Source organism: Sciurus carolinensis, chromosome 16 (genome assembly GCF_902686445.1).
Source record: "Sciurus carolinensis chromosome 16, mSciCar1.2, whole genome shotgun sequence".
Classification (NCBI taxonomy): Eukaryota; Metazoa; Chordata; class Mammalia; order Rodentia; family Sciuridae; genus Sciurus; species Sciurus carolinensis.
The window spans coordinates 65,130,654-65,143,235 of NC_062228.1; the positions used below are offsets into that span (position 1 = coordinate 65,130,654).

Sequence of the window (12,582 nt, forward strand, 5' to 3'; positions counted from 1 at the left end):
TTGTGCTGGTAGTGACCTGACTCTTCTGTGATGAGGAGGCCCAAAGACTAGGCTCGGGCCGCTTGGCCCCCCCAGTGTGTGACCTGCTAAGCCTGAGTTTCCTTATGCGGCCAGTGGGATCTGGGGTCCCCAGGGATGGCAGGGGAAGGGCCGGAGAGCATCGCTGTGTCTGCCGCTGACCTAGCCTCCAGCCAGCGGGCCTTCGCTGGAACTCCGTTTGCCTGCCGGAACAGTTGCAGGGAAGGGGCCCGGCGGCAGCTTCCGGGTCGGACGTCCGCGCGCCCGTCCCGCGTTGCCTGGCGGCCCGCGCTCCAGGGCTGGCCTCTAGGTTGTCGAGTGAGAGGGAGGACCAGAAGCCGCCCTGGCCTCCTCTGCCTCGGTGTGGGGCTGCTGCCCACCTCGGGCACCTCCCAGCACCTGGGGCGCCCACAGCAGTCTAGTGTGCTGGCCTTCCCGGGCATGCACGGGAGCGGCAATACCTGGGCCCGACCTGGCCACCAGCTTTCCCTCACGGGGCAGGCTTCCTGGGAAAGGAAGAAGGGACGTTGAAAAGAGACCTGCAGCGATCATATTAACCAGTTGTGGAGAACTGGCCACACGTGGGCATTTTACACGCCTGATCTCCAGTTTTAGCCAGCTGGGTGCAGATGATTCCAGCCCATTTAACAGGCAAGGAGACTGAGGGAGCTGGCGGTCACCCCCCACCTGGGACCAGGTAGAGCAGTAGTTATCCTGAACACTATGGAGACATAACGATGGTGACCCTGATAGTTGTTATGTGGGCCCTGTGTGCTAGGCACTGTTCTGATTTCTTTACGTTCTTGTTCTCACTCACTCCTTGCAGGTGAATTTCATAATTATCTCGACACCTGCATTCATTCACCTGCCATGTGACTACAAGATGCTCAGGGGATCCAGCAGAGAATAAAAGGGACAAGACCTGGGCTTTCATGGAGATTACATCCTGGTGGGGAGGACAGACAGTAAGACAGTAGGTCTACAGGTATCATGTCAGTGAATGATAAAGACAGTAGGTCAGGGTCCAGGGCTGGGGTATTAGGGGAGGGGGCAGCTGCTATCTTTCCTTGGCTGTGAGGGGAAGGGCTTTCTGAGGAATGACCCTTAGGGCTGTGGGGAGGTTTATGGGAAAGGCATTTTGAACAAAGGGACCTACCTGCAGGTGCAAAGGCCCGGTGAGGGGGATCTTGCTTAGTGCTTATGGAACCAGGAGGAGGCCATCAAGGCTGGGCAGGAGTGAGCATGGGCTCATGTCATGAGGTAAGGGGAAGGTGGTGGTTTGTCCTGCAGGGCTGTCCTGGGCCATGGTGAGGAATGCCTTCTATTCTTGGAGTGTTGGGGGCCACTGGGGAGCACTGTGTGACTCCATCTCATCTGTGGACAGAAACAGGGAGGTCAGTAAGGCATGTGTGATGGTCCAGGTGGAGATGGCGGCTGCAGTAGGACTGGTGGCAGTGGATGGGAAAACGAATGGGACTCAACAGGTGACACCAGCAGGAACTGGTGTCACATAACTGTAGGATGAGGGAGAGGGAAGGGGGCACCTGCACCCTGAATCAGCATCATAAATATGGACTGCTGACCCTTTCCTATAAAGGTTCTTGGACCTTGTGATGCTTTGGGCTTTGTGCCAGTCTACTCACCCCTACCACTGTGGCTCTAAAGACGGTGGGTGTGACTGTGTGCCTATAAAACTGTTCCCGAAAACAAATCATATGCATAGGTGGCCCTCAGGTTGTAGTTTCCCGACTCCAGCTTTAAACCACAAAGCTGAGGTGCCTGACTCCTGCTAAAAACCCTTCAGGGGCCCTCCTCTCTACTACATGTTGTTGGATGGCCCCCAAACTCCTGCAAAGCCTGTGAGTCCTTTTGCCATTTCTCTGAGTTCCCCTCAGCACATAAGCCAAGCTCGTTCCCAGCCGCATATTCTGGGAGGCACAGTTCCCTGTGCCTAGTGTGCTTTTCACTGTCCTTCATCCTTTGCACACCCTAGGCTCTTTGTAAACCATCACTTGTCACCTCTGCGCCCATGCTTTGTTCCCTTCACAGTCATTGAGCTTCATGGTCTATCTGAATTGCAGTTATTTGCTTGCTTATGTTTGTTTCCCCCAAATAGAAGATGTGTGCCAGGAAAGCAGGGATCTTGGCCTCAGCCACTAGCAGAATGCTGGACAGATTGAAGGTGTTTACCCATTCAGTAAATATTTATTTATTTAATTTTTGCGGTGCTGGGAATCGAACCCAGGGCCTTGTGCTTGCAAGGCAAACTGAACTACCAACTGAACTATCTCCCCAGCCCCTTCAGTAAATATTTATTGAGCATCTGCTGTGTGTCAGGCAGCGATTGGGGTGCTTGGGACAGAGAGATCTCATGAGGATGCTCGTAGGGTTCATTGGAGTGAGGGAAGACATGCAAAAGCAAAAGAAGCAAGTGAAAGCATAGTCACTTGCCACGTAGTGCCATTTTGGTCAGTAATGGACTATGTACATGATGATGGTGGTTCCTCAAGATTTGATTGGAACTGAAGAAACCTATTGCCTAGTGTTTTCACTGTAAGTTTCATATGTTTAGATATGTTTAAACACACAGACACCATGGTTACAGTTGCCTGCAGTGTTCAGTGTAGTCACGTGCTGTGTGGTTTGCAGCCTCGGAACTATAGGATCCACCACATAACCCTGGTGTGCAGTGGGCCTGGCCATCCTACATCCTACGTCATTGTACAAGTAAATGCAGAGTTTTTGCTTAACATTGCCCAATGACAGATCTCAGAACGTTTCCCTCTTGTCAAGTAACATGCAACTGAATGTGGCATGAGAAGGTAGTAAGTGCCATGGAAAAGACAAGTAGAGTAGGGGAAGAGGGCTGGGGTGCCAGTCTGTGTGGTGTTGAATTGAAAGTGGGATGGTCAGGGCAGCCGTCCATGAACAGGTGTCAACAGGGACCCGAGCGTGAAGGAGGTAAGCTATACCAGTATCAGAGGAAGGACATTCCCACCAGTGGAAGCAAAGGTCTTTCAGGAGCTTTACAGAGGCAGGCGTGGCTGGGAAAGAGTGAGCGAGGTGGGTGGGGAAAAGGAGGTCAGAGGAGTGTGGTAGTGGTGGTGGGTATCAAGTAGCATTTCCCAGGCATTAGGTAAGGACTCTAACCTCTTTTCTGAGGGAATAGGGAGCCACTGCAGGATCTTGAGCAGAGTAGTACAGTGATCTGGCTCAGGTCGTCTCAGCTCACTCCCACAGCAAGGTGGAGGTAGAAGGGCCAGGGAGGAGGCTGTTGGAATAACCCTGAGGAGGGATGGCATAGGAGGAAGTGGAGAGCAGGAGTTGAGAGAGAAGCAGATAGAAAAAGAGGGTCCAGGACAGCCGGGAGATGCAGTGGCATGAACAGGCCTGGCAGGTGGTGGTCTGGTGCTTCCCAGATAGCAAGGGCTGAGTGCAGGGAGCGAGGGGGATTAGAACGTGGCTCTGTCTCTCTGTGAGCACCACAGGACTCTGTAGGAATCAGGTACCCAAGGGACAAGGGACAGGTGGTAGGGGGATAACAGCTGTTATGGAGGTGTTGTTATGGAACTGTGGCCTCGGGGAAACTGAGGCAGTGTGATGACCCCCTCCAAACCCTGATTCTTGGGATCAAATCATAGAGATTTCAGGCATGTTGCTCAGAGTAATAGGCATTAATTAACTGAAGGAATAGGAAAGGAGATATTCTCAAGGGAGAGAGTAGATCCTCTCAGAAAGGGGAGGAACAGTGTACCCCTCCTGCCTTCCAGTTTTATGGGTGATCCTAGAGAAGTTACTAGAGAGTCCCACCCAGGTCCACCTCTTGACTTGACTGCCTTCACAACTCTAGGTCACTTTGGCCCATGTTGACCAGTTCTAGTTGGGTTTTTAACCATAAATTCTTACAGATTTTATGGTTAGGAGGAATTGTCCTTATTTCCTTGAGCTTCAGGATCCGGTCTATGAAAGGGTACACAAGATCTCCCCTTCGGGGTAACTTGGGTTCCTCTTACCAACATTATTTCAAGCCTGCATTCCTCCTCTAGATAACAGGTAGTTTGCTGGGAATGTCTTGTATCCTGTCCATTTAAGCCAGGCAGGGCTGCAGTGAATTGCTTCTCAGTAAATAAAGCATGTGGGGGTCTGCACTGTGGGTCCAGTTTATAGAATTATTCCCACATGTTCCCACCACTCGAACTTGTCTGTCCCATCAGTGTGGCTTGTATCAGGGGCCATGTAGAAAGAGCCTTACCTTCAGGGGACTCAGTTTATTGCAGTAGCAGGAGGCTTCTAATGACCACGTGAAAACATGCTTTCCCTGGTGACAAGTGCCAGCTGGTTTGTTTTGTTTGAAACTGTTTCATTGTGTTACCCAGGCTGACCTTGAACTCCTGGACTTAAGCCATTGCCCTGCCTCAGCCTGCTGAGTAGCTGGGACTGCAGGCACACATCATCATGCCAGCCTTGAGACCATCTCAGCACTTACAACAGGGAGCATGACCTGGACCTGGTAGCCTCCAGGAAGAGATGATGCCTGGGCTGAGGGCCGGAGGGAGAGGGAACCTCAACAGGATGGTGGAGTGGGGTGAGGAAAGGATGTGCCAGGCAGGGCAATAGCCTGTGCCAAGGCCTGGTACATGAGGGAAAGCAGTTTCTGTCCTTTAAAAAGCAAAGAAGAGCTATGAGCAGTGAAGCACACCTGTGATCCCTGCGACTTGAGAAGCTGAGGCAGGAGGATTGCAAGTGCAAGGCCAACCCCAGCAATAGTGAGATCCTAAACAACTTAGTGAGACCCTGTCTCAAAATAAAAAATAAAGAGGACTGGTGATGTGGCTCAGTGGTAGAGCACCTATAAGTTCAATCCACAGTACCAAAAAGAGAGGAACTGTAAAAGAGGAAATATTAGTGACTCACTCATAGGAGTGTAGTTGCTCTGAGATGTCATTTTGGGTCATTGTGTATTGGATTGGCAGCTCTTAGGAAAAACTGAAGGGGGCTGAAGGTGTAGCTCAGTGGTGGGGCACTTGAGTAGCAGGTATAAGGCCATGGGTTCCATCCCAGCACCACCAAAACCAAAGCCAAAACCCCCCTCCCCACAAAATAAACCATGGATGTAACTTTTCATGACCTTGCCTGCATTAGGCAATGGTTTCTTAGACACAGACTTCAAAAGCACAAACAACAAAAGAAAAATAGGAAAATTTGACTTTAACATCAAAATTAAAAGCATTCATGCTTCAAGTGAAAAGATGGACTGGGAGTGTAACTAGGTCAGTGGTAGTGTGCTTGAATAGTGAAAAATAAAAAAGACAGGGCGGAGGGGATAGCTCAGTGTGCACCGGGCCTGGACTTTATCCCAGCACCACACGTCCACATGTGTGCATGTGTACACCCAAAGCGAAAAGACATCCTGCAGGATGGAAAAAGACTTCTGCAGATCCCGAGTCTGCTGAGGAGCTCACATCTGGAGCCTATGAAGAACACTTATAACTCAAGAACACATAACCCTGTTTAAAATGGGCAAAGGACCTGGGCAGGCATCCTCCAAAGGAGATATACAGATGACCAGTAGTCACAGGCAAAGATGTTTCACAGCACCAACCATTGGGCACAGAAATCAAAACCACAGGAGAGGCACCTCATTCCAGCAAGATGACTGTCATCAAGAAGACGGCAACAGGGCTGGAGTTGTGGCTCTGGTAGATCACTTGCCTAGCATGTGTGAGGCACTGGGTTCAATTCTCAGCACCACATATAAGTAAAAGGTCCATCAACAACTGAAAAAAAATTAAAAACAACAACAACAACAAAAAAAAACCAAGCCAGGTACCACAACACGTGCCTTTCAATCCCAGCAGCTCAGGAGACTGAGTCGGGAGGATTGCAGGTTCAAAGTCAGTCTCAGCAACTTAGCAATACCCTGTCTTGAAAAATAAAAAAGGACTGGGATGTGACTCATTACCAACACAGAAGATGGTAGCAAGCCGAGCAGGGTCTGTGCATCTGTGACCAGTGACTCGCCGAGCAGGAGGATGCAAGTTCAAGGGCAGCCTGAGGAACTGAAGAAGACCCTGTCTCGAGATGAAGAGGGCTGATGGGCAATTCAGTGGTATAGCACGGGCCTAGCATGTGCAAGGCCCTGGATTCTATCCCAGCACCAAACACACACACACAATAACAAGTTTAAGCACAGAATGCAGTGCAGTTGCAACCTTCACACACTGCTGGTGGGGGTGTAATGTGATGCAGCTGCCATGGGAAATAGATTGGTAGTTGCTCCAATGGCTCAGGAGTTCAGCCTGACCCAGCAACTTCACTCCTAGGTACTCACCCAGGGGAAATGAAACTATCCACACAGAACGTCATAGAGATGTTCACAGAAGCATGTTCACAACAGCCAAAAGATGGACAGAACCCAGATGTCCCTCAGCTGTGTGTGGGTGGATATGCAATAGAATGCTTATTCAGCCATGGAAAGGGCTAGCACAGTGATGCTAAGTGGAAGATGCCAGTCACAGAGACCACAGTACGTGATTCCATTTATACAAAATGTCTAGAACAGTCAAATCCACACAGAGAGCAAGTGGGTTAGTGGTTGCCAGGGGCCAGGAGCACGAGCATGGGAAGTGATGGCTGATGGGCATGGGCTCTCACTGGGGCATGGTGAGTGTTCTGCAGTCATGATATATGAAGAAAACCACCGACATGGGCACTACAAGTGGGTAGATTTGAAGGAACATGAATCATGTCTCAATAAAGCTATTATTTTGGTGGTGATGGAGGCCAAACCTGGGTCCTCATGCGTTCTAGGCAAACACTCCACCACTGAGCTACACCCACAGCCAAGTCATTGATATTTAAAGAGAACTTTAAAAGAAATTATTGTGATGGGAGGAACTGAAAGAAGATAGAGGGGTGGGGTGAAGAGATAGACAAATCTGAGGTTAGGTGTTCAAGATAGGTGAGGGTCCACAGGCCACCAAGGGCCTTGGGAAGGCATGGTGGCACCAAAGGGAGCCTCTGAGGAGTCTCCCTGGATCTGTGACAGACTTGGTTCTCATTTGGAGAGGACTCTGGGCTTCATCTCGAGACGGGGTGGAGGGGCCCAGGGCGGAGGTAAAACCCAGCACCCTGTTGTGACCTGGGCCAGGGTGGTGGCCATGGGGTGAGAAGGGCAGACTTGAGAAGTAATTGGGAAGTGGCCTAGCAATGGGCAGGAATTGTCAGAGAATGGGTGGGAACAGATACCCTGCCTTCATAAATTTTGGTTATTCAGAAATTTACTTTTGCTCAATGAAACCTAAATTGCTCCTTGGCTTGAATTTTTGCTCCGGAATCAACCTTTTCCTGTTCATCTACGTTAAATTACAAAAGAAATCCATGCTTGGAGGGAATTCCAAGGTCACCCGAGTCCAGGGAGGGTGATGGGAGGTGAGCCCTAGCCCCTCTTCCCTCCACACTCTCACCCACAGGCAGCCATGTTTTCTTCCCATGTGTCCTGGACATTTGTACAGAGGCCCGTCCATCCTCCTGGCCAGTGGCTGCCTTCAACTCACCAACTGCACCTGGGAGTGTCCTGTATCTCATGGCACCCGGGGAAGGGTCCGCTTGTGTCCAGGTGCCACATCCCATTCCTTAGTCTGTGGCATAGCTGTGAGCCTCTCTGTCAGAGAAACTTGGAGGAACTCCTGGAAACCCACAGGCTCAGTGTTGTGTGCTTGCCATTCTGCTACGTGGTCCTTGGCAAGGTTCTCCTTTTTTGGGTTCTTACCATGAGGACGTGACTTGCTTCGGCAACACATTTAGTACCAGCAGCATGCCAAGCACTGATCTGGGTGCCTGGACACATCAAAGAACAAGAAAGGAAACAAAATCCCTGTCCTCCTGGGGCTTCCATGCCAGTGGGAGACAGATAATCAACAGGAGAGTGGGTGGTGACCATTCGGGCTTGCCCGAGGCCAGGGGCAGCGCAGGGTATTCAGTGCTCACATTGTGAAGGTCTTGGGCTCCGTCTGTAACCTTAAGAGGTATTAGTAACTATGAAAATCAGCAGGCTGAAAAGGTTCGGGAATGCTGGGGTGGTCTAAACGGGCAGTTGCAGTGAGAAGGTGACAATTGAATGAAGACTTAACCCAGGGAAACTTCCTGGCAGAGAAACAGCCAGCGTCAAGACCTGATGCAGGAGTGAGCCTGAGTACTAGCAGTCTTCAGAACATGTGGCAGTCCTGGATTGTAAAGCGTTTCTTTCTTCCCAGTGGGCTTCTCAGTCTGCCATCTGTGGTTCTCTGCCCCTTCCTGACCTGAGTCCTTATAAGCAGTCCCCTTCAGCCCAAAGTGTCTGCACACACTGGTGTGGGGACCTGGTGGGAACCACTTTCCTTTGTGCCTCCAGAGCAGAAGTCTGATTTCTTGGGGAGAACATCCCTGCTAATTTGTAAATATACTTTTAAGTGGACCACGTGCTCCCTCTAGTGACAGACACAAACCCTAGACCACCAGGCTAAGCTTTGCCTTCAGGGCTTCCTTAACTGCCTGAGAAAGCAAGGCCAAGAATAAGCAGGGAGTGCCAGTGTGGGTGAGGGTGGCGGCAGACAGACGTTCTCACACACATGGACTCAGCTCAGGCTTTCTGTGCTGCAGTTGGTATTGTCTGGCAAAAGTCCTCAGAAGCAGCCAGCCCTTGACCCAACCGTCTGCCTCCAGGAGCGCCTCCTGAGGGCCTGACCTATGCACAGAGTGGTATGCAGGAAGATGCTCCTCAGTGTTGTTTACAGGAGAGGAGACTGGGGATCCCCAGCCCGGTGGGGCAGGGCTGCATCATTCAACAACAGGCAAGAGCCAACCGAAATCATGGTGGATTTGCTGTTTGAATAATAAGTGCCTGCAGGAATCTGATGGAAAGGCTAGACCCTTTTCCCTGAAAAACAAGCCGTGAGCCTGTGGCAGAGTGCGTGACTAATTCCAGCAACTCAGAGACTGAGGCAGGAGGATCGAAAGTTGAAAGCCTCAAGTGGCCATCTGAAAATGAAAAATACAAAGCACTGGAGCTGTGACTGTGGTAGAGCACCCCTGGGTTCCACCTCTAGTACTACAACAAACAACAAAACATAATAAAATGGGGAAAAAAATCAGCAAATACTAACATAAATGTTGAAGGAATAATGAAGTTAGTATAGTATCATCTGAACATTGCTATTCAATCTTTTGAAGAATGATATTCAAATTGTGTGTGTGTGTGCGCGCGTGCGTGTAGTACTGGCGATTGAACCCACTGAGATATAGCCTAGCCCATTTACTTTTATTTTGAGACAGGGTCTTGCTGTTGCTGAGGCTGGCTTCAAACTTACCATCCTCCTGCTTCAGCCTGCCAACCTGTTGGGATTACAGGTGTGTACCACAGTGCCTGGCTGATATTCAGATATTTTGAAGATGGCTATATTCAAACATCATGGTAATAATTGATTCAGGCAAGAGAGTCACCTGTGGAGGTGGAACAGGATGCCTAGAGCTTCAGAGTGTGTTCCAGGCAAAGACGCTTCCTAACTGCAGAGGGAAAAATAGTACTTTTCCGTGCCCTGGCCAAGGGGTTTATTGGTCAGCCTGTGCTGCTCTCACAAAATACCACAGATTGGCTTAAATAACAGAAATGTATTTTCACACAGTTCTGGAGACTGGAAGTTCAAGATCAAAGTGTGGCAGTTTCGGTTTCCAATGAGGACTTCTTTGTGGCTGCAGACAACCCAGTTTTACTGTGCTCCCCTATGGGAGCATAGAGCCCTCTGGTATCTCCTCCTATAAGGACATTAATCCTATCAGATCAGACCCCTCTATGACCTCTTTTAACATTAATTACCTGCTTACTGGCTCCTCCTCATGTTGGGGGTTTGGTTTTGAGTCCACAACAAGGAGTCTGTGTGCATATCACCAGCAGTGGCACCTGGTGGCACAACATGGGCTTCTGGGACTGAGGGGCTGAGATTCACATTGCTTCCGAGCTGGAGCTCATCCCCAGGAAAGCTCAGGGCCCAAACACAGGGCCTATCTACAAAATAGCCCCCTGCACTCCTCAGAGTACCCATCACGAAGGCATAGACTAGGGAACTGTTGGAGGTGAAGGTCCTTAAAAGACAATGCTGGCCAGAGGTAGCCCTAGTCCTGGAGCATCAGGGACTGGAAAGAAAACTGTTCTCTAGGACAGTCTCGGGGCAGCTGGGTCACTGGAACGTGGACTGTCAATGTTGAACTCCTGATGTTGGCCATTATACTGTGGAACCATAGGAAAATGTCCTTGCTCTTCAGAAATGTCCTCCAGCCACAGAGCATGATGTTGCAAGCCACGCTCGACTGCCTCCTAGAAGCACCATGGATATTTGTGTGGGAAGAAAACCACAAAGCCCCACCATGAAATGTCAACACAGGTGAACTGGTGAAGCGATGCAGGAGTCTTATTTATTCTTGTAACTGTTCTGTAAGTTACAAAATATAAAGTTTGAAATATAAAGCTAAAAAGAAGCAAAATAGGAAGCAGACACACACACCTGGTGTAGACTTTAGAAGTTTGCAGCCCACCCATCAAGCATGGGCGAAGACCAGCAGCCCAGAGGCTGTGCTTACTGACACTATTGTTGGAAACAGAGCATGTGTTAGGTCACAGGGCCAAAAATGTGAGGCAGAATGCTAATGTCAAGCCTCGTCCTTGTCTTGCCCATCCAGAGCTCAGTGTTCACAGAGTGCTTTTCTTGTGAACATAAGTGAGGTTGTTAGCTGTGTGTAAAAGCCATGTCCTGTGTCTCCTGCCACATGTGCATTGTGGGGTGGTTGAGGCCCCTCTGTGGCATCATCCTGGGATCCAGTTTGATGGAGCTGCCAATTTCTCAGATATCACCAGTGATGACAGCAGAGGGACAAAAACACAAGGACCCTCAGAAACTCCGTCTGGAATGTACTTCCACTCATGTTCCACTGGCCAGTGCAAGTCACATCGACAGGGAAGTGGAATCCTACCATGGGCACTGGAGGAGAATGGGAGTCCTTGGTGCAGCAAATTTATATTTGGAATTTATTCTTTTCTTTCACACCAATGAGCTTACACACTTCTGTATCCTGCTTTCTTACTTAAAAAATTGTGATTTTTCCATAGCAAGCAACATGGGGAGACAAAAAGGGCACCCACATTCTCTCATGCAGTTCCTCACTCTGTTGAACTCCTGTTTCTCTCCCTGCAGCAAGTACATATAGTGGGTGCGTGTATTATGTGCACATGTGACTTGACACCTTGTGTTAATAGGTGAAGAAGGCAGGTTACAGAGTGGCCGATGTATAGGAATATTGTTTTGTGAAAAAATTATTTGCATAAGGGGAATTCTGGAAGAAAACATAAAAATGGAGCATTGACTCTGAGCTGTTCATTTGGCCTTTTCCTTGCTTCTTTGGATCCTCTGACAATCACTGTCATTGTCTGGGTGCATTTGACTGCCAGGAACAGGAGCCCTGTCGAGAGGGGCTCAGGGGGGAGCTCAGCCACTTCTGTGGGTTCTTTACTCCTCAAGAACAGGAACTTGTTTGTTCTGTTCACTCTATTCTGTTGGGTAAATTAGTGAACTGGCATAACAAAGAGTAGAACCAGGCTTCTTGGAATCCCCAACTAAGGCTTGGTAGCTACTGTCTCTCTGCTATGCAGTTCCCTTCTCCCCCAGCATTTTTTTTTTAACCTTCCTCTTTTATCTGTGCAAATGATTTTGATGCAGAGGCAAACACTTAGTTGCCCTGGGGGAAATTGTTCCTACAGTTTGTAAAACCAGTACATGGAGACACATCCTCTCCCTGCTGTGGTCTGGTCAAACTCTAAGACCAGAAGGCAACTCCGGCCATCACTCTGCAAATGTTATAAACCCTGGATGGGAGGGGGCAGTGGGCAGGGGGAGTGTGTTCTAGTTATCATAAAACTGACACTTCAATGAGCTGCACCATGCAGTACCTCCTCTTAAGGATATCCCTCAAAAGAAATGCTGGGCCAGGCCTAGTGGCACACACCTGTAATCCCAGTGGCTCGGGAGGAGGATGGCAAGTTCAAAGCCAGCTTCAGCAACTTAGTGAGGCCCTAAGCAACTTAGTGAGACCCTGTCTCAAAATAAAATATAAAAAGGGTTGGGGTTGTGGCATTAAGTGCCCCTGGGTACTGGAAAAAAAAAAAAAAAGGAATACTGAAAGCCAGGCCCAGTGATGTCCACCTTTAGTCCCAGCCACTCAGAGGGCTGAGGCAGGAGGAAGATGTTGGAGCCTGACCTCTCTAGAGGTCATGAGGGAGGCCCTAACCCAACGTGACAGTAACAGTCTTAAAAAACAAAAAGGTGGGGGAGAATTGCGAGCACTGAAACAGGTGCAGAGGGAAGATGACAGTAGACACAGGGAGAAGAGCGCAATCTGCAAGGCAAGGGTGCCAAGGATCAGCAGCCAACACCAGGAACTGGGGACAGGGTCTTGCACTGGGCCCCAGAAGGAACCAGCCCTGCTCACATCTTAGCCTCAGACTTCCAGCCTCCAGAACCATGCGACACTAGGTTT

The 12,582-nt window shown here is 49.6% G+C and overlaps 1 long non-coding RNA gene across 1 annotated transcript in view; it reads left to right on the forward strand.

The window, feature by feature from the left end:
- LOC124966948 (uncharacterized) overlaps window positions 1-12,582 on the forward strand; it is an 18,129-nt gene continuing 5,547 nt past the window's right edge. The window contains exons 1-2 of the long non-coding RNA XR_007105439.1: window positions 1-715; window positions 845-1,003. This is a non-coding gene — a long non-coding RNA (uncharacterized LOC124966948). The remainder of the gene's footprint in view (window positions 716-844; window positions 1,004-12,582) is intronic.